At 33.2% G+C, this 24,381-nt stretch overlaps 1 protein-coding gene and 1 non-coding gene across 9 annotated transcripts in view; both read left to right on the top strand.

The window, feature by feature from the left end:
- Nucleotides 1-24,381, top strand: part of LOC145293082 (uncharacterized) — a 721,286-nt gene that overhangs the window by 683,842 nt on the left and 13,063 nt on the right. The window lies entirely within an intron of this gene.
- LOC145293462 (U2 spliceosomal RNA) lies at nt 20,786-20,990 on the top strand. Its single transcript, XR_013869733.1, has one exon. It is a non-coding gene; the product is annotated as a U2 spliceosomal RNA (small nuclear RNA).

Here is a 24,381-nt window from a genome sequence, read left to right as displayed (position 1 = left end):
ATAAACTCTTAAACTGCCGGTCACATAACACTGAAATTAACAGGAAATAGTAATCATACACTAAGGACTGTTTATAACGAGTAAAATATTCAGGTGTAAATGTTGCTACGCTTTTGGCAGTGTATAAAAGAGGGTAGATCGAAATTTGCATCGAGCGAAGCATTGGTGAGATGGCATGAAAGATGAGAATAATTGTACGGCTAATCCAAATACAGCAATAATATTCTAATATGTTTTTTCTTGTTTTGTTTTGTTTGTTTTTTTGTTTTGTTTTTTTTTTTTGCATTTTTATGATACTAACCGGGGCGCCCGGATTTGCTCAGTTTTGCCCGGTCGAAAATACGCTTAAATATTTTTATTCGTCCAGATTTCGTATATATTATTATAGGCGTGATTTCAAAAGTGAAAAGAAAATTATTTGGATGCGATCAGATAGAATTGAAACCTAAAACAAAACTGTAGCACTCAAAGCTGGTGACATTACCACTATACCAACGTGACATACATATGAACTGATTAAAAAGTAAAAATTAAAAATAAGCTAAGATGAATGTACAAAATGTATAACGATTTTTTTTTTAACTATTGACCCATTTTTGACCCTTAAAACTATAATAACTGGCTAAAGACTATAAAAGAATGGTCCATAAAAATCCAATCATGTGAGACCCCTAGTGCCGCTCTGCGACTTTTAGTTTCGGGTGAGATAGAGTTTGAAAATATGGAGACAGACAGACAGACAGACAGACAGACAGACAGACATAGTGCTTTTTATAAATTTGATATTTTGCAAACTAAGATTAATATACTTCCATGGCAGGTGCTCGTCTGAACTCCAATCTCTGGTCCCTCCTCGCCAATCTTTCACGAAAAACACCCGTCTAGCTGAATCCACTGTGAAAAATTTCCCCCACTCTTTATCTGTGCCTAAATCAAAACGCGGATTCCATGAACAAAGCTTCTTTCTTAGAACTGCACGCCTGTGGAACTCTGTTCCGTCTGCCTGCTTCCCTCCGGACTACAACTTGGATGTCTTCAAGTCCAATGTTAACAAATTCCTAATGAACCGCCCCCCTAATTAAACACCTCATCAAATCTCCACACTAACGTAATGTACTTGCAATAACCCTTATCCCTGAGTGGCTTCCGGGCCTTGATAAGTGGTGATCACGGTGTAAAAAAAACAAAAAAACAAATGATAGAGAATAGTGATTTTATTCGATGATGGTGTCTGCTGTGATTTCATTGGTTCAGCGGTTCGACACCTTTCAAAGTTTTTATGTAAACTGCCTGAAAGATTCCGACGAGAGCACCGTTCTTATTCTGCACAAGCACCGTGATTATATTATTACATTGTATATCTCTGAAGAGGACATTGAGCTGAAACCTTGGTATATAGATTTAAGTCAAATAACTTTATTTATATAAATAAAACAGTATTGTATGTATGTAAATATTTAACCGATAAACTCTTAAACTATAGGTCACATAACATTGAAAATTGAAAGAAAACAGTAATCATACACCCAGGATGGTTTACGAAATCTTTGTTTGGGTGGATGAATAATACGTTCAGTTATATATCAGTGAGTTGAAATGCAAACTATTCATTTCAACTTGCCGACATATTTTTGCATCTTTTGCACTTCCCCAAATTAAATCTATTTCTTCAAGTCGTTTAATATTAAATTTTTCTTGCTTATCTCTCGAAATCTACATTAGTGGGAGACGCGGGGGGGGCGCTTAAATGTTTTGGTTTCGATTCTAGCTGATGGCACCCAGGTCATTTTCCTTTTAAAATCACTATTATATATTAAGTAAAATACAATGGAATTGACTCTGTAATAATATATACTAAGTCGGTATGAATTTTTTTTACATAGGCGTCACCACTTATCAAGGCCGATAGGCCACTCAAGGATAAGGGTTAAAGAGTGTACAGTAGTCAAAAGGACAATATAGTAATGGATAGTAATGGAAGTTTGGTAAATTCGTTAACTTAAGTGGAACGGCTCATCAGAAACTTGTTCACGTTGGACTTGAAGACAACCATATTATAGACAGCTGGAAAGCAGGAAAATGGAAAACAATTTCACAGGCGTGCAGTTCTAAGAAAGAAGCTTTGATCATGGAATCTACGTTTAGGTTTAGGCACAGATAAAGAGTGGGGGGAATTATTGATAGTGTTTTCAGCTAGTCTAGTGTTTCTTGTGAAAGTTTGGCGAGGGGGACCATAGATTGAAGCTCAGTCGAACACTTTCCATGAAAATAACGATAAAGCAGAGACAAACTCGCAACATCTCTTCTGTGAGATAGAGGTTGCAGCGAAGAGAAAAGGACATCTCTCACCAGGCCACGAAGTCTATTTCGAACCCTATCAAGGTAGGACAAATCTTTTCTAGCAGCTGCTGCCCATATGTGGCAACAGTATTCCATCCTTGGGCGTATCTGTCTCTCATATAGATAGAGAATTGCATTAGCAGTGAGATATCTACTGGATCGATAGAAGGATCCGACCATTTTTCCAGCGGCCTTGGCAACAGATTTGGAATTTTACAATCCGACAAAATAAGGTGACCTCCACCAGTCCTATTACGTTAGTTTTCATTAAAAAAAAAAAAAAAAAAAGGAAAGACATTTATTTTACTTAAGAGAGTAGAATATGGATATTCGGTTTTCTTTCGGCAGCCTCGTCATAGTCGCTTCCCTTATATTGTCCCTTCAGTCTTAACAATTCCGCGGGCGATATTTCTGACAAAGAGGGAAGAATTGCTGTTTTCTGGCTCAGATTCTATTCCCTCTAACATCTATCGTTAGCGAGTTTTTGCCCCTAAAGTATTATTGTTTAACTCTTTACTGTAACGTTGTCTGCGGAGCAACACACGTTGTGTGCAGTTTCAGTCGCAAAGGAGACAAAGACAAAGATTAGGAAATAACTCCAACTCGTTTTTTTAGTTCTGTACAAGTACATTTTTTTACCTATTCGTTACGGCCGTGACGTCGACCACGCGATCTAGAATGTTCTTCATGTCTCTCACGAGATTTGTTAGATCTTTGTCTTTCTTATTTTATGGTCCTTCCCCCGCCACCGGTTAAGTCACTCCTCGTGCATTTATATACGTGCTTCTGCGCCATGTCACATTATATCAAATGGCTTCATGCCTTGTCTGGAGCGATTTCCTTAAAAATCATTAAAAAATATTTAGTGGAAAATGAGAAAAAAAGCATGTCTTCATAATAAGGCAGATCCTAGCATATATATATATATATATATATATGATGAGCATATATATATATATATATATATATATATATATATATATATATATATATATCCAGTGACACGTGTTTCGTCGTCTACGACTCATAAGAGTGGCTGAATCTAGCGAGATTCGAAATCGGGACCCCATGGTAAGACGCCTAAACCCTTACTCCTTGTCCAATCCAACTCCCCAACTGTTCGGATATATATATATATATATATATATATATATATATATATATATATATATATATATATATATATATATATATATATATATATAGGGTTATTTAATATATATATATATATATATAGGGTTATTATATATATATATATATATATATATATATAGGGTTATTCAATATATATATATATATATATATATATATATATATATATATATATATATAGGGTTATTCAAAAATCAAGAGACTTTATTAAAAAACCAAGAGACTTTATTCAAAAACCAAGAGACTTTATTCAAAAATATAAAGACTTTATTCAAAAACCAAGAGACTTTATTCAAAAACCAAGAGACTTTATTCAAAAATATAAAGACTTTATTCAAAAACCAAGAGACTTTATTCAAAAATATAAAGACTTTATTCAAAAATATAAAGACATTATTCAAAAACCAAGAGACTTTATTAAAAAACCAAGAGACTTTATTCAAAAATATAAAAACTTTATTCAAAAACCAAGAGACTTTATTAACAAACCAAGAGACTTTATTCAAAAATATAAAGACGTTATTCAAAAACCAAGAGACTTTATTAAAAAACCAAGAGACTTTATTCAAAAATATAAAGACTTTATTCAAAAACCAAGAGACTTTATTAAAAAATCAAGAGACTTTATTCAAAATATAAAGACTTTATTCAAAAACCAAGAGACTTTATTCAAAAACCAAGAGACTTTATTCAAAAATATAAAGACGTTATTCTAAAACCAAGAGACTTTATTAAAAGATCAAGAGACTTTATTCAAAAATATAAAGACTTTATTCAAAAACCAAGAGACTTTATTAAAAAATCAAGAGACTTTATTCAAAAATATAAAGACTTTATTCAAAAACCAAGAGACTTTATTCAAAAATCAAGAGACTGTATTAAAAAATCAAGAGACTTTATAATTTCATTTATTCAACACCTGTTATTACTTGGTAGATTAGGTCCCACATTTTTCTTATGAGATTTTCAAACATTTGCACATCCTCCCCATTTAAGTTTTCCAAAACATTACCAACATTAATTTTTAATTCTTCCTTAGTAACAGCACGAGGTCTTATGGCCGAGTATCTAGACTTAACCATACTAAAAAAATTTCTATAGGGTTAAGGTCGGGGCTATAGGGGGGAAGATATACAACTTCAATCTGGTGAGATTCTAAAACCTCTTTAACAACAATTGTCTTGTGGATTGGGGCGTTATCCATTACTAAGACTACATTTCTCCTTAAAACACCCTCATTAACAGCCCCGACGAGAAACTCAAAAAAACGTCTCCCCATTAAACGATCCGTCAATCAGTTTGTAATAGGATAAGCTGAACTGTGAAATAATACAGCAGGCTGATAGGTTTTGTCCTTTAGAAGGGGGCACATAAGTAACTGGGCTTACACCAATTTGCGAATATCCATAATTTTTGGATGTGTGCAAATTAAAGCCTGTTTCATCCAGAAACAATACTTCGCGGTTTCGATATCCCACAAAAGCCCTGGCGTATTCTCTCATTTTTTCACGGTGATTATTCGTGTTAACGACAGCTTCCTTCCTCTTCAGCCTTTTTCTTGTTAGCCCCGCTTCCTTCAAAAGTCTGCAAACGGAGGTTTGATTCGGGGTAAATCCAAATTTTTCTTCAAACTTTGTTTGAGTCCCTTTTTGAGTTAACGACTGGTCTTCATTAATAATATTTTTAACCTTGTTTACCAAGTCAGGATGCTGTGTTGTAGGTCGCCCTGATTTTCCATAATTCTCAGAATAAGAGGAATCTGGATTTTCTCTTATCTTTGAAACTGCTTTATACACAGTAGACTTGCTCTGTCCTGTCATCTGCATAATTTCCGTTGCAGGTACATTTTGCCCAACAAGCTTTTTTATTAACTCAAAAAGAGATTCGTTCATCATTACTCTGGGTTTCTTGTTAGCAGAATCATCCGAGTTCATATTGTTCTCCATACCTTGATTTGATTCTACAATTAAGGGTAAATTTTAAAAATAATTTTTTTTATATCTGAAAAAGTCTTTATATTTTTTAATAAAGTCTCTTGATTTTTGAATAAAGTCTTTTGATTTTTTAATAAAGTCTTTTGATTTTTAAATAATGTCTTTATATTTTTGAATAAAGTCTCTTGATTTTTGAATAAAGTCTCTTGATTTTTTTAATAACCCTGTATATATATATAAAGCTGAACGTCTGTCTGTGTGTGTCTGGTCATGAATAGGCTCCTATATGGTTGACTATTATAGAAAACTGATCACATATAATGATAGAAGATTATCGAGACACAGGAATGGGTATGTTTGATCTGGCATAATGAAGATTCATTAAAATTGTGGGGTCTGCGTACGCGCCTGGTCCACAAAGTATGGAAATAAAAAATTAAAAAAAAAACGTTTACAAGTATTTTTGATCTAGATGTAGATAATAATACTTTGATGAGTATGTTTTAACTTTAATAGGGATGGTATAATAAAATTGTGGGGTCTGTGTTCGCGCCTGGCCTCCATAGAATGGAAATAGGCACAAACTTTAATAAAGACTTTTCATATCTATCTGCGTAAGTATACTTTGATAATTATGTTTCAGAAATATAGTATAATAAAATTATGGGTTGTTCGTTCGCGCCTGACCTCCATAGAATAGAAATATGTCACAAAGTTTAACAAGGTTTTTTAATATAGATCCACAGAATATTGTGATAAGTGTTTCAGTGTGAACAGGTATGGTATAATAAATTATGGGGTTTATCTATTTTATTTTTACTTTCATCATATTTTTCTTTGGTTTTGATACCCCAAATTCGAAACTATCTCTTTACAACCTTTCTTTTCATAACCTATCATACTTTCATAAATCAGAGTCCATTTTCTGTAGGCTGTTTTTGAACCCAATCAACGACGGGTACTTTTTCTAGTATATATATATATATATATATATATATATATATATATATGATGGACTCTCCCGTCGATTTCGATATATGAGCTTCCGCCAGATCAACAAAGTTGCTCGGAAATCCACACAGATTACTTGTTTATAGTGGTGAAGGCTTTGTGAAGAACCATCCACGCTTTTGCTATTACTGCATACTTTGCTTTGTTGGTGCAGATGACTGCCACAGGACAGAGTACACTGTAGACCGCAGTTTTTTTTGCATCGGAGTATATAGTATATGGACCGATTTCAATGAAATTTCACACAGATGTACTGTGTGTGTCTGACAGTGTTCTTAGATAGATTTTGTATCGGAAAGTCTTCGATAAGTATCGAAAATCGATAATCGGAACAATCTGATGAAAGAAGTAACAGGCGATTTTAACCAAAGTTAACACCTTACACAACCTAACATCACGAGTGCATTCAAGAGGTTTTATTACCACACAAGCAGAAAGGCTCGATATATAAAATAAAGAGTAAGTTCTTTGATATGACAGGGGCGCGTTCGAAATGAATGTTTTTGCTTAAAGCACAATTTCACAATAATACTTTATTTTTTTTTATTTTAAACTTGAAGTCAAGTCATTGTATATAAAAAATAATTTCATAAAATCAACAGTAGGTTCCTCTAAAGTGCAATGAGGACTATAATATATTGTGAACGAATTCAGTTCGGTGAGGCACGTGAAACTTCATTCTTGTGCGCCGAGATTGGTCCCCAACTAGAGCAGGCAATCAACGGAATTGTTTGCAAAATGGGCGATTTCACTGATTTTTATGATAATAAAGACGGGGGAAAATGGTAGGATTCTTCTACCACTTCAGAAGATATCTCACTGCTGATGGAATTCACTATCTATATAAAAGCCAAGTACGTCCAAGGACGGAATACTGCTCTCACATCTGGTCAGGAGCTGCTAAAAACAGCCTATCCTGCCTTGACAGAGTATAAAATAGGCTTCGTGGCTTAGTGGGGAATGCCCTTTTCTCTTCCCTGCAGCCTCTCTCCCACGGGAGAGACGTTGCGAGCCTGTCTTTGTTTTATCGTTACTTCCATGGCAAGTGTTCATCTGAGCTTCAATCCCTCGTCCCCTTCGCCAATCTTTCACGAAAAACACCCGTCTAGCTTAAACCACTGTCAAAAATTTCCCCCACTCTTTATCTGTGTCAAAACCAAAGCGTAGATTCCATGAACAAGGCTTTTTTTCTTAGAAGTGCACGCCTGTGGAACTCTGTTCCGTTCGCCTGTTTCCCACCTGACTACAACTTGTTTGTCTTCAAGTCCAACATAAACAAATTCCTGATGAACCGCCCCCTTAAGTAAGACACTTTATCAACACTAACGTACTGTACACGCAATAACCCTTCTCCCCGAGTGGATTCCGGGCCTTGATAAGTACTCGTATTGTTACAGATTGTTGAATATTCTATTCTCCCACGAGTAAAATAACGATCTGGCAACAATGAATAGTCTACTATTTTACCGTTGACGAATAACCTCTAAAAACATGTTGACATTCGCGCAAAACAGAGACACTAAACCATGGCGTAAAACGCGTGTCGTGTCTTACGCCACGCAGAGAGCATTTCGCCTGTTAAAAAATACTTGCAAATGGTTGACCCTGAAGTGTCTGTCCTCTTAACAATCCTATCAGCGCCATCAACAGCGACTCAAGCCGGAACGGAAAACAAAGAAAATGAAAATATTTTTTAAATCACTTTAGCAAGACTACTTGTAAATTTTAGATAGCGTTCTACTCTACCAAAAATGTTCTATTCGTGAATACGTAATATCACGCACACACGTATATATGTATCATAATAAAGTCTTATACCTATTTGTGATTACGTAATGTCACGCACACACGTATATATGTATTATAATAAAGTCTTATATCTATTTGTGATTACGTAATATAACGCACACACGTATATATGTATCATAATAAAGTCTTATACCTATTTGTGATTACGTAATGTCACGCACACACGTATATATGTATTATAATAAAGTCTTATATCTATTTGTGATTACGTAATATCACGCACACACGTATATATGTATCATAATAAAGTCTTATACCTATTTGTGATTACGTAATGTCACGCACACACGTATATATGTATTATAATAAAGTCTTATACCTATTTGTGAATACGTAATATCACGCACACACGTATATATGTATCATAATAAAGTCTTATACCTATTTGTGATTACGTAATGTCACGCACACACGTATATATGTATTATAATAAAGTCTTATACCTATTTGTGATTAAGTAATATCACGCACACACGTATATATGTATTATAATGAAGTCTTATACCTATTTGTGATTACGTAATATCACGCACACACGTATATATGTATTATAATAAAGTCTTATACATATTTGTGAATACGTAATGTCACGCACACACGTATATATGTATTATAATAAAGTCTTATAACTATTTGTGAATACATAATATCACGCACACACGTATATATGTATCATAATAAAGTCTTATAACTATTTGTGATTACGTAATGTCACGCACACACGTATATATGTATTATAATAAAGTCTTATACCTATTTGTGAATACATAATATCACGCACACACGTATATATGTATTATAATAAAGTCTTATAACTATTTGTGATTACGTAATGTCACGCACACACGTATATATGTATTATAATAAAGTCTTATACATATTTGTGAATACATAATGTCACGCACACACGTATATATGTATCATAATAAAGTCTTATACCAATTTGTGAATACGTAATATCACGCACACACGTATATATGTATCATAATGAAGTCTTATACATATTTGTGAATACGTAATGTCACGCACACACGTATATATGTATCATAATAAAGTCTTATACATATTTGTGAATACGTAATATCACGCACACACGTATATATGTATCATAATGAAGTCTTATACCTATTTGTGAATACGTAATGTCACGCACACACGTATATATGTATTATAATAAAGTCTTATACATATTTGTGAATACGTAATGTCACGCACACACGTATATATGTATTATAATAAAGTCTTATACATATTTGTGAATACGTAATATCACGCACACACGTATATATGTATTATAATAAAGTCTTATACCTATTTGTGAATACGTAATGTCACGCACACACGTATATATGTATCATAATAAAGTCTTATACCTATTTGTGAATACGTAATGTCACGCACACACGTATATATGTATTATAATAAAGTCTTATACATATTTGTGAATACATAATATCACGCACACACGTATATATGTATCATAATAAAGTCTTATACCTATTTGTGAATACGTAATGTCACGCACACACGTATATATGTATCATAATAAAGTCTTATACCTATTTGTGAATACGTAATGTCACGCACACACGTATATATGTATTATAATAAAGTCTTATAACTATTTATGAATACGTAATGTCACGCACACACGTATATATGTATTATAATAAAGTCTTATACCTATTTGTGAATACGTAATGTCACGCACACACGTATATATGTATTATAATAAAGTCTTATACCTATTTGTGAATACGTAATGTCACGCACACACGTATATATGTATCATAATAAAGTCTTATACCTATTTGTGAATACGTAATGTCACGCACACACGTATATATGTATTATAATAAAGTCTTATACCTATTTGTGAATACGTAATGTCACGCACACACGTATATATGTATTATAATAAAGTCTTATACCTGTTTGTGAATACGTAATGTCATGCACACACGTATATATGTATTATAATAAAGTCTTATACCTATTTGTGAATACGTAATATCACGCACACACGTATATATGTATCATAATAAAGTCTTATACCTATTTGTGAATACGTAATGTCACGCACACACGTATATATGTATTATAATAAAGTCTTATACCTATTTGTGAATACGTAATGTCACGCACACACGTATATATGTATCATAATAAAGTCTTATACCTATTTGTGAATACATAATATCACGCACACACGTATATATGTATCATAATAAAGTCTTATACCTATTTGTGAATACATAATATCACGCACACACGTATATATGTATCATAATAAAGTCTTATACCTATTTGTGAATACGTAATATCACGCACACACGTATATATGTATCATAATAAAGTCTTATACCTATTTGTGAATACGTAATGTCACGCACACACGTATATATGTATCATAATAAAGTCTTATACCTATTTGTGAATACGTAATGTCACGCACACACGTATATATGTATCATAATAAAGTCTTATACATATTTGTGAATACGTAATGTCACGCACACACGTATATATGTATCATAATAAAGTCTTATACCTATTTGTGAATACGTAATGTCACGCACACACGTATATATGTATTATAATAAAGTCTTATAACTATTTGTGAATACGTAATATCACACACACACGTATATATGTATCATAATAAAGTCTTATAACTATTTGTGAATACGTAATGTCACGCACACACGTATATATGTATTATAATAAAGTCTTATACCTATTCGTGAATACGTAATATCACGCACACACGTATATATGTATTATAATAAAGTCTTATACCTATTCGTGAATACGTAATGTCACGCACAGACGTATATATGTATCATAATAAAGTCTTATACCTATTTGTGAATACGTAATGTCACGCACACACGTATATATGTATCATAATAAAGTCTTATACATATTTGTGAATACGTAATATCACGCATACACGTATATATGTATTATAATAAAGTCTTATACCTATTCGTGAATACGTAATGTCACGCACACACGTATATATGTATCATAATAAAGTCTTATACCTATTTGTGAATACATAATATCACGCACACACGTATATATGTATCATAATAAAGTCTTATACCTATTCGTGAATACGTAATGTCACGCACACACGTATATATGTATCATAATAAAGTCTTATACCTATTTGTGAATATGTAATATCACGCACACACGTATATATGTATCATAATAAAGTCTTATAACTATTTGTGAATACGTAATGTCACGCACACACGTATATATGTATCATAATAAAGTCTTATACCTATTCGTGAATACGTAATGTCACGCACACACGTATATATGTATTATAATAAAGTCTTATAACTATTTGTGAATACGTAATATCGCGCACACACGTATATATGTATCATAATAAAGTCTTATAACTATTTGTGAATACGTAATATCACGCACACACGTATATATGTATCATAATAAAGTCTTATAACTATTTGTGAATACGTAATGTCACGCACACACGTATATATGTATTATAATAAAGTCTTATACCTATTTGTGAATACACATTATCACGCACACACGTATATATGTATCATAATAAAGTCTTATACCTATTTGTGATTACGTAATGTCACGCATACACGTATATATGTATTATAATAAAGTCTTATACCTATTTGTGAATACATAATATCACGCACACACGTATATATGTATCATAATAAAGTCTTATACCTATTTGTGAATACGTAATGTCACGCACACACGTATATATGTATTATAATAAAGTCTTATACCTATTTGTGATTACGTAATATCACGCACACACGTATATATGTATCATAATAAAGTCTTATACCTATTTGTGAATACGTAATGTCACGCACACACGTATATATGTATCATAATAAAGTCTTATACCTATTTGTGAATACGTAATGTCACGCACACACGTATATATGTATCATAATAAAGTCTTATACCTATTTGTGAATACGTAATGTCACGCACACACGTATATATGTATTATAATAAAGTCTTATACCTATTTGTGAATACGTAATGTCACGCACACACGTATATATGTATCATAATGAAGTCTTATACCTATTTGTGAATACGTAATGTCACGCACACACGTATATATGTATCATAATAAAGTCTTATACCTATTTGTGAATACGTAATGTCACGCACACACGTATATATGTATCATAATAAAGTCTTATAACTATTTGTGAATACGTAATATCACGCACACACGTATATATGTATCATAATAAAGTCTTATACATATTTGTGAATACGTAATGTCACGCACACACGTATATATGTATCATAATAAAGTCTTATACATATTTGTGAATACGTAATGTCACGCACACACGTATATATGTATCATAATAAAGTTTTATTCATATTTGTGAATACGTAATATCACGCACACACGTATATATGTATCATAATAAAGTCTTATACCTATTTGTGATTACGTAATATCACGCACACACGTATATATGTATTATAATAAAGTCTTATAACTATTTGTGATTACGTAATATCACGCACACACGTATATATGTATCATAATAAAGTCTTATACCTATTTGTGATTACGTAATATCACGCACACACGTATATATGTATCATAATAAAGTCTTATACCTATTTGTGAATACGTAATGTCACGAACACACGTATATATGTATCATAGTAAAGTCTTATAACTATTTGTGAATACGTAATATCACGCACACACGTATATATGTATCATAATAAAGTCTTATACCTATTTGTGATTACGTAATATCACGCACACACGTATATATGTATCATAATAAAGTCTTATACCTATTTGTGAATACGTAATGTCACGCACACACGTATATATGTATTATAATAAAGACGTATACCTATCCGTGCCTCTTTGTTTGTTTGTTCACAATTCCTACTGAAAATGGCCGTTTCATTCCAGCGTGATTTCTATATATACTATTTATTCAAAGGAAGTTCACATTTAAGAAGTAACTTCGTTTGCATATTACATTTTAAAAAATCTATTTTAATAATTTGCTCCTTGTTATTAATTGTTTCCTCTTATTTAATTGTTTTTATTGTTCTATTTAGAAATATTATTTGAAGTTTATTTTTAATTATATTATATTTAATTCATTTTCAATTATTATTACCGACAATAGTTGCACTTAAAGACCGAAGTAAGTTTATTTAAGCTATGAGTATTATTTCCTCTTTAAGTTATGTGAGTTATTTCCTGTTTAATTTTTATAGACGAAAATGGATGTGGTTTGTGCTTCTGTAGATCCAATGTTGTTCCCTTTTATGGAAAATTGTAAGAAGTTAGGATATTCGCGGCATCTTAAATATTATGTGATTGAATTATTCGTCCGCCAGTGTTTCCCCCTGCCAACGCCGGGTAGATATATATATATATATATATATATATATATATATATATATATATATATATATATATTCTTCGAAACTCCACGGATTAAGGACTATTCACTTATCTTGTGCTTCCTTTTTAAAATTAAATATGTTTTTAACTCTTTTTCAAGATGTTTTTAACATGTTTTATTAATCATTTGTTCATATATATGTGTGTGTGTGTGTGTGTGTGTGTGTGTGTGTGCATATATATATATATATATATATATATATATATATATATATATATATATATATATATTAAAGACTTAAAAAGGATAAGTCGAGTCATTATTAGAATTTTAAGGAAGACCGATGCGGGAAGAAAAAGATAGACACGAAATATAATCAAAAGACAATTCGACTAAAAAAATAAAAAGAAAGAACCTCCAGATACCTTTCGTCCGACATTTGTCAAGAGATTACGTCGGCAACGATTAAAATAAAACAATTTACACATAATTGAAAATGGAGCCGAAGGGAGGAGTGAAACCCAAAAAAAAATTATAAAACTACACGGGGAGTAATATCAATGTGTGTGTGTGTGTGTGTGTGTGTGTGTGTGTGTGTGTGTGTGTGTGTGTGTTTTATTTCGAATTATTTTATCAAGTAAGCATTCCATTTTTTACTTGATTACTAAATTTAAAAAGTCATCCCAACCAAATTACATGACAATTTAATAAAGAAAATTATCGGAAAAAATAAAGTTAAACTAGAAAATAATGTTAAAAAAATAGCCATGCAAATTTAGTAATCAGTTGATATAAATTATTGCACAATGAAAATAATTAAATCGAAACAAAAATATTTTTCTTATTTCGAATTATTCAATCAAGTAAAAATTCTTTTTTTTTTTTTTTTTTTACTTAATTACTTAATTTAAAAATAGACTTTCTTGTGGTGCGTTGTCTTAGGTTGTGGAGTATTCGCCTCGCATTCAAATAACTCAGATTTCGAATCCGAGTTCGGATATGTTCCACAGATGAGCTGAAATGAGGAAATCAACTCTAATTTTAGACGCCCGATCTGTGGCTTTCACGGTTTGTGTGAGCTGCGACCTTGTTTGATTGTGGGAATAATTACATATCATCGCACATTCAGGAATCAACTTATATATAAAATACAATTTGTGTGTGTGAGGTCGTTCATTATAAATTTCGACCGATTTTTTTTAATATCACACATATCTCATTCAAACACGGTATGTGGTTGAATGAAATGTGGTTAAGTGCCAGTTTTAGTCATTCAGAATTGCTTTTAAGCCCACTCAGTTTTTTACCAAATTTCAAACAATTATTACAGTTTATAGATCACCTTCTCAGCTATATTGTGATTTTTTTTTTCAGTTTTCTTTCAGTAAAACAAAAGTTATGATGAATTTACTGGTGTTCAAAATCGTAAAAAAAAACGTAAGGAGGTGAGCAAAGTTTTTTATGACTGGTTTCCATAGCAACCAAATCGTTTCAGCGACTACTGTTGCTACCAATTCACCGCTCTCTCGAAAAGAGAAGTAACAAGTGAAACAGAAAGAACTAAAGGATGAAAGGGAGATAATTAGGGGATTTTATTGAAAGCAAACGAGTACCATACATTATTATTACATATGTGTATGTTATGTTTATGGAGGCAAAAAAAAAGACTGAAATTAAACAAAGAACAAGTGAATTTACTGGAAACCTGGAAAAATCGTGGATTACAATAGAAAAACGCGAGCATGAAATTTATTTTAAATATAACACACATACATATTATGTGTTTGGGAATGTTTGTGATTAGGTTTTGTATCGGAATGCATCCGATAAGTATCGAAAATGGATAAATCGAAAAAGTCGGATTAAAGAAGGAACAGTTCGATCTTGACTAAAGTTAACCAGTGTTGCAATTATTATCACGGTATCAGTCTTATAGATATCGGTGCAAAGATTTGCAGGATTTTCACTTTTGAATGAGATGTGGTTAAGTGTCAGTTTTAGTCTTTCACGAAAAACACCCATCTAGCTGAAACCACTGTCAAAAATTTGCCCCACTCTTTATCTGTGTCAAAACCAAAACGTATACTTGAGCCTCGTTGAGGTTACCAGCAAAACTTCATTGTCTGCTTCGTTGACTTTGCTGCTGCATTCGACCCTGTTAATCGCGGAGTCCTTTGGAAAAAACATACATGCCGATGGCATGCCCCTAAAACTGCTCGACCTAATCAACTAAAGTCCGTGTGTATGGTCTGGTGTCGAACTTCTTTGACACTCACTCTGGCGTCTGGTTCGGATGCATTCTCTTGCCCAGGCTCATTAATTACGTCGGTGACAAAGTTCGCGCTCGCTGCAAGATCCACCCCCTCTAAAAAAATCTCTCCTTGCCAAACGCCTTTCTTAGTTTGGTTACGTAACGCCTTTTGACTACACCCAGGTGACTTCATTCGTGAAGTAACGAACCCAGCACCACCACGAGGCTGGAAGAAACGTCGCGGTGGCCAAATCAAATTATTAGAGATGATTTTAAATTTGTAAATGTTAGAGATGGTTTAGAAACAGTAATTGTAAGAGATTGCTTGACAAAAGAATCCCTTGTTACGATGTCTTTTAATTATACTATCTCCGTCGCGATTGTCTATGCTTCTTGTTATTTAGGACAAAACTTTCTGCAAGTATTTTAACGCTTAAGAAAATGAGTTACAAGACTTGAAGTCTTCCGTTCATCCTTAAGTATAATTTCTCTCGACCACTTGTCAACTTAAAAAATGCGGTTGACACTTTAAGTGATGATGCCATTGGAAATAGGGCGATCTCTTATTGTTTTCATCTGAATTCAATTATCTCAAACAGGCGAAATGTAACATTTCTTGGAACCAACACGTTGTATGCTCAGTCTCAAAAGAGATAATGAATAGAACAGAACTTCAACTCGTTTTGTTTTGTTTTTGTTTTTTGTTTGTTTTTTATTATTATTATTTTTGTTTTTGTTGTTGTTGTTATTTTTAGTTTGTTTTTTGTACAACGACATTTCTTTCCTCATTCTCTTGTTACCGCTGTGACAGCCCTCACGTGATCCTCTTCTCGGAAATGCTCGCAGACGTCATCCGCGCCTCTAACGTGATCTCGAACGTCATCCACGTCTCTAACGTGATTGTCTTCTTTTGTATAGTCTTCTTCTTTACCGGTGATGTCATTTCCCATGCATTTGTATACACACGCCCGCGCTCTGTTACAGACACAGATTTAGATGTTTAAAAAATGCTTAAGTAGTAAGATTATACATCTAGAAAACAAAACAAGTTTGAGGTCCTTAAAATACATACTAGAACTGTCCGTGGCGCAGTGGATAAGTACTGGATAAAATTTAGTTCTAATTTTACACTCTTTACGACGTTAAAGTTTCAATCCAAAGTGCCGGTGACACTCCATCTGTTGGTAGCATAAACGGTAACAACGCTGGTGGTATAAATAATGATTAAGACTGCATCGCTAAACGTTCTGCTTTTGATTCTGGGGGATGGTATCCAAGTCATATTTTTATAACTTCTGACATCCTTACTATATATTGGATAATAATCAATAGAGAATTTGTTCTAGAATAATGTTCTATTACATAAACCTCACTTGTCTGTTTAAATGTATGTATGTATGTATGTATGTATGTATGTATGTATGTATGCCTAAAACTTTCGACAGAGGCGACGGAGTTTCACGAAATCGGTATCGTTTTGAAGCCCGACACTTCGGACGACAAATATCGAAAAAATTGGCCCCAAACAATGGTTCCTGCACCCGCAACTTGGAACTTTTCTACAGGGAGGAGTCGCTTTTTTCACCGATATTTTCGATTGTCTAGCCTTAATTTAAACCTACGTCACCTTCAGTTTAGCGATAGGCGCAACAGCAAATAAGTCATGTCTTTCTTTCCACTTTATTTTCCTCCTTCGCGGTACGGGTTCAAGCCTGCCTGCCTACTACTACTTTTTTTATATTGCTCAACGCACACCTCCAAACACCCGGGAAACGCCGGGCACACAGGCTAGCAAATAAGAAATCTGTATGTTTATCAATTCGTATGTTTATATAGTTTTATGTTTCTATTTTCGTTGTATATATATATATATATATATATATATATATATATATATATATATATACTAGCATGAGCGCCCGGCGTTGCCCGGGTGTTTGGAGGTGTATGCTAAGCAAAAAAAAACGGTCAATTTTTTAAACTTCGACCCCTTTTATGACCCCTTAAAATTCATTGTTTGGGCTCAAATCAAGTTATTAACTTAGATCCATGTTCAAGGAACCTATATCTAAAATTTCAAGTGTTTTTACCCAAAATTGTCGGAGGAGTTTGAAAGAGTTCTCAAAGGTCAAATCGTTGACTTTTGACCCCTTAACAGCAAAATTTCTGGCCGAAAACCGATTACATTGATTTCCCCAAATCTCAGCACCCTGTATATAAAAGTTCAAGTCTGTAGACTAAAAATTGACAAAGTTATTGTGTAGGGAAATGTACACCACAGACACACAGACACGTTCACTTTTATAGATATATATATATATATATATATATATATATATATATATATATATTACTTGCATGTTTATCTTTTTATGTGTTTATATATATTTATATATGTTTGTATAATATATATTTGTATGTTTACGTGTTTATATATTTGTACATACATAAATGCATGAGTATATTTATATATCCATATATTCGTATGTTCACATACTTCTATGTTTGTATTTTAATATGGTTATATGTTTATATTTTTGAATGTTTATATAGTTATATGTTTATATCTTTATATGTTAGTATATACAGGATTCACTTGTAAACTACCTATCATTTATAATACAGCTGCAGTGCGTAAGTGGTTTAAATGTGAGCTATGTTTACTTTAATTTTGTTTTATGCAACAGGCGTTGCATAAAATCTAGCTTTCGTGTACTTTGATTTTATACGTCAATTCATCAATGTTCTTCCAATATCAGTTTGTTTCGAATTATTTGAATCGTTTTAATGGAGTATTGTCAATAATTTTAAGAGGTATTGTGAATGGTTTTAATGGAGCATTGTGGGTGGTTTTAACGGAATATTGTGAATGAGTTTAATGAAGTTTTCTGAATTGTTTTAATTGAGTATTGTGGATGGTTTCAATGGAGTATTATAAATGGCTTTGAGGGAGTATTGTGAATGGTTTTAAGGGGGTATTGTGAATGGTTTTAAGGGGGTATTGTGAAAGGTTTTAATAGAATATTGTGAATGGTTTTAATGAATTTTTCTGAATGGTTTTAATGGAGTATTGTGAATGGTTTCAATGGAGTTTTGTAATGGTTTTAATAGAGTTCTCTGAATGGTTTTGAGGGAGTATTGTGAATGGTTTTAAGTGAGTATTTTGAATGGTTTTAAGAGGGTATTTGAATAGTTTTAAGGGGGTATTGTGGATTGTTTTAAGGGGGTATTGTGAATTGTTTTAATGAGGTATTGTGAATGGTTTTAAGGGGCATAGTACGCAATTTATTTCTCGTATTATTTGGATTCTTCGGACTACTCTTCTCATCTTGAGTATTATTTTTACAACGTTTCGCCCATTTTAGTACTGAACAACCTTAACGTTGCTTAACGTCGGTGATCTAACGGAAGCCAGTGGGTCAACGTGATCGTTCCATACACCCTCTTGAAAAGTAATTGTAACTAGAGAGAGACGAAAATACGCAGGAAATTAGCCATTTTACAATTTTCTGACTAATATATAACAATCGACAGACACTTAATATGGCACCATATTGCTTGCACTGGCCTTTGTTATAGCCATACACGTCAGTCTGGTGATTAAGACAGTAACAAAATAGAACGAACCTCGATTAAATTCAAAAGCTTTAAAACAATCCTGGGCCCAACTCTTTTCCTGATCTACATTAATGATCTTCCAAATCATATCCTTACATCATTTGTAGACATTTATGCTGACGACACTACCATTTATGGTACCACATCTAAGACAGTAAACAACCAAGTTCTCTCCAATTCTCTCTCCTCTGATCTTGAGCACGTAGTACAATGGGGAAAGGAGTGGCTGGTTACTTTTAATGCATCTAAAACCAAGCTTCTCTCTTTACATCATCAACATTCTAATCCATATTTGTCATCAATTGAAATGAATGGCTCTCGTCTTCAGGAGGCCTCAAGTTTTGACAAGCTTCTGGGCTTGACCATTACTCCTGATCTTAAATGGAACACGTATATCAAATCTGTTGCCAAGGCCGCTGGAAAAATGGTGGGCTCTTTCTATCGATCCGGTAGATATCTCACTGCTGATGCTATTCTCTATCTATATAAGAGCCAGATGCGTCCAAGGATGGAATACTGTTGCCACATCTGGGCAGGAGCTGCTAGAAAGGACTTTTCCTGCCTTGATAGAGTTCAAAATAGACTTCGTAGCCTCGTAGGAGATGTCCTTTTCTCCTCCTTGCAACCTCTATCTCACAGAAGAGATGTTGCGAGTTTGTCTCTGATGTATCGTTATTTTCATGGAAAGTGTTCAACTGAGCTTCAATCTATGGTCCCCCCTCGCCAAACTTTCACAAGAAACACTCGTCTAGCTGAAAACACTATCAATAATTTCCCCCACTCTTTATCTGTGCCTAAACCTAAACGTAGATTCCATGGACAAAGCTTCTTTCTTAGAACTGCACGCCTGTGGAATTGTTTTCCGTTTTCCTGCTTTCCGGCTGACTACAATATGGTTGTCTTCAAGTAAATAAGTTCTTGATGAGCCGTTCCATATAAGTTATCAAATTTACCAAATTTTCATTACTAATGATTACTATATTGTCCAATTTCTACTGTACACTCTTTAACCCTTATCCTTGAGTGGCCTCTGGGCCTTGATAATGTGGTGATGCCTATGTAAAAAAAAAAAGAAAAAACAATATTGCTTATCATCATTATATTATTACGCTTATCGCTCCGTCCGTTATCATGCTGTGCATCCCTAAAAAAGGAAAGTGGAGTATTCCAAAAAGTGGAATAATTAAACCTTGTCACCCTTGAAATATTTAAACAAAAATCGGTGTCGCTGTTGAGGCAAAGCTAATAAAAATGATTTGTCTTTCTTGGCCTTTTGGCTAAGATCAAAGTGTAGTATCTGTTCTTCAGGTGCTACATTTCAATTTCTTCTCTCTCGGTGGAAGAGAAATCCTTCACGACTAAGACAATTTTTTCTTCACGTTAAAAAAACGACCCTGGTGTCTAAGTCTGTCCCGTGGTGACGCATTGTGAATAGGTACTATGTTTAATATAACAAAGTTTTAATATTAAAAAAGTAACTGGAAAAAGTTATTTCTGATTTAATTACAAAATGCCCAGGAAGTGTTACTCCTGATTAATTATAAAATGCCCTGAAAAATATCCGTTCTGATTATTTTTTTTGTCTTTGCTTGCCTCCCCATAAGGGCGGAATTGGACATGAGGTCGGTTAAAAATTTAGGGGGAAACCAGCTTCCCAAAAGGGTCTCTCTGGTCAATAACAAAAATAAGAATTGTATCAGTAATGAAGGATTTCTCCTCCATTAACCAAGACCAAAAAATAGGGGGATTTAAGTCACTGGAATGCTGAAACTGATAGTACACTCAGACATTCATGTTGAAGCAATGGTTACCTAATCCCTCACCGTGTTAATGTTTTTATGTATTACTTTCTAAAAGCTGCTGAAACAGTTTATGATTTAAACATTACTTTATATCAAGTATATTTTAAGCAGTGGGTTACGGTATATGAAGTCAGTCCCGGAAATTACTCAAACCGTTTACGATTTAAACATTACTTTATTTCATGTATATTTTTAACAGTGGGGTGGGGGATATTAAATCAGTCCCGAAAATAGGTGAACCCGTTTACGCATTACACATTGCTTTATTTAATGTATATATTTAACAGTAGGGTGGGAAATATGAAGTCGGTCCCGGAAATGACTGAAAAAGTTTACGATTTATATATTACATTATTTCATGTATATTTTTAGCAGTGGGTTTGGGATATAAAGTCGGTCCCGGAAATGGCTGAAACAGTTTACTATCTAGACATTACTTTATTTCATATATATTTTTAACGGTGGTTTGGGGATATAAAGTCAGTCCCGACAATGGCTGAAACAGTTTACTATTTAGACATTACATTATTTCATGTATATTTTTAGCAGTGGGTTTGGGGTATAAAGTCGGTCCCGGAAATGGCCGAAACAGTTTACTATTTAGACATTACATTATTTCATGTATATTTTTAGCAGTAGGTTTAGGATATAAAGTCGGTCCCGAAAATGGGTGAAACTGTTTACTATTTAGACATTACATTATATCATGTATATTTTTAGCAGTGGGTTTGGGATATAAAGTAAGTCCCGGAAATGGCTGAAACAGTTTACTATTTAGACATTACATTATTTCATGTATATTTTTATCAGTGGGTGTGGGGATATAAAGTCGGTCCCGGAAATTGCTGAAACAGTTTACTATTTAGACATTACATTATTTCATGTATATTTATAGCAGTGGGTTGGTGATATAAAGTCGGTCCCGGAAATGGCCGAAACAGTTTACTATTTAGACATTACATTATTTCATGTATATTTTTAGCAGTGGATTGGGGATATAAAGTCAGTCCCGACAATGGCTGAAACAGTTTACTATTTAGACATTACATTATTTCATGTATATTTTTAGCAGTGGGTTGGGGATATAAAGTCAGTCCCGACAATGGCTGAAACAGTTTACTATTTAGACATTGCATTATTTCATGTATATTTTTAGCAGTGGGTTTGGGGTATAAAGTCGGTCCCGGAAATGGCCGAAACAGTTTACTATTTAGACATTACATTATTTCATGTAGATTTTTAGCAGTATGTTGGGGATATAAAGTCGGACCCGGAAATCGCTGAAACAGTTTACTATTTAGACATTACATTATTTCATATATATTTTTAGCAGTGGGTTTGGGATATAAAGTCGGTCCCGAAAATGGGTGAAACTGTTTACTATTTAGACATTACATTATTTCAAGTATATTTTTAGCAGTGGGTTTGGGATATAAAGTAAGTCCTGGAAATGGGTGAAACAGTTTACTATTTAGACATTACATTATTTCATGTATATTATTATCAGTGGGTTGGGGGATATAAAGTCGGTCCCGGACATTGCTGAAACAGTTTACTATTTAGACATTACATTATTTCATGTATATTTATAGCAGTGGGTTGGTGATATAAAGTCGGTCCCGGAAATGGCCGAAACAGTTTACTATTTAGACATTACATTATTTCATGTATATTTTTAGCAGTGGGTTGGGGATATAAAGTCAGTCCCGGAAATGGCTGAAACAGTTTACTATTTAGACATTACATTATTTCATGTATATTTTTATCAGTGGGTGTGGGGATATAAAGTCGGTCCCGGAAATTGCTGAAACAGTTTACTATTTAGACATTACATTATTTCATGTATATTTATAGCAGTGGGTTGGTGATATAAAGTCGGTCCCGGAAATGGCCGAAACAGTTTACTATTTAGACATTACATTATTTCATGTATATTTTTAGCAGTGGGTTGGGGATATAAAGTCAGTCCCGACAATGGCTGAAACAGTTTACTATTTAGACATTGCATTATTTCATGTATATTTTTAGCAGTGGGTTTGGGGTATAAAGTCGGTCCCGGAAATGGCCGAAACAGTTTACTATTTAGACATTACATTATTTCATGTATATTTTTAGCAGTATGTTGGGGATATAAAGTCGGTCCCGGAAATCGCTGAAACAGTTTACTATTTAGACATTGCATTATTTCATGTATATTTTTAGCAGTGGGTTTGGGATATAAAGTCGGTCCCGTAAATGGCTGATACAGTTTACTATTTAGACATTACATTATTTCATGTATATTTTTAGCAGTGGGTTTGGGATATAAAGTCTGTCCCGGAAATGACTGAAACAGTTTACGATTAAAACATTACTTTATTTAATGTATATTTTCAACAGTGGGGTGGCGGATATAAAGTCAGTCCAGGTATTGAATGATATGTGCAAATATATACTATCAGAAAGCGTCGCCCAGTATTGAATGAGATAGGTGGAAAACATATAGTAGCAAAATACTAAGCGTCGCTCGGAATCGAATGAGATCGGTGAACGATATATATTAGCAGAATATTCGGCGTCACCCGGGATTGGATAAAATAGGCGAAACATATATACTATGAGAATACCCAGCATTTATTTGTTTGTAATGAAATAATCAGCCCAGGCAATATATCGAAGTTATTATTTAAGTAAGGGGGAGCGATATAGTGGGTTAAAGTTATGAAAATTATTGTCGAAATTAGTAAAATATCCAAGAATTATGAAAAATGATGAAATGTGAGTTACTTGATTTGTGTGTGTAATGATATAATAAGCCCAGACAATATATCAAATATATTATATAAGTAGGATTGAGAGGCATAATGTGCGTTTTTAATTAAAAAATATATTGTCGAAATTAGTAACATATCCAGAATTATGAACAAAGATTAAATATGAGTTAATTGCCTGTGTGTTTATAATAAGATAATCAGCCCAGGGAATATATCAAAGTAATTATGTAAGTAAGAGAGGGTGATATGGATGGTTTAAATTATGATAAATAATTGTCAAAATTAGTAACATATCCA

Source organism: Euprymna scolopes, chromosome 14 (genome assembly GCF_053919585.1).
Source record: "Euprymna scolopes isolate OS-2025 chromosome 14, ASM5391958v1, whole genome shotgun sequence".
NCBI classification, from domain to species: Eukaryota; Metazoa; Mollusca; class Cephalopoda; order Sepiida; family Sepiolidae; genus Euprymna; species Euprymna scolopes.
Note: the sequence above shows the minus strand (reverse complement) of the source record. Positions and strands in the feature narration are given on the sequence as shown.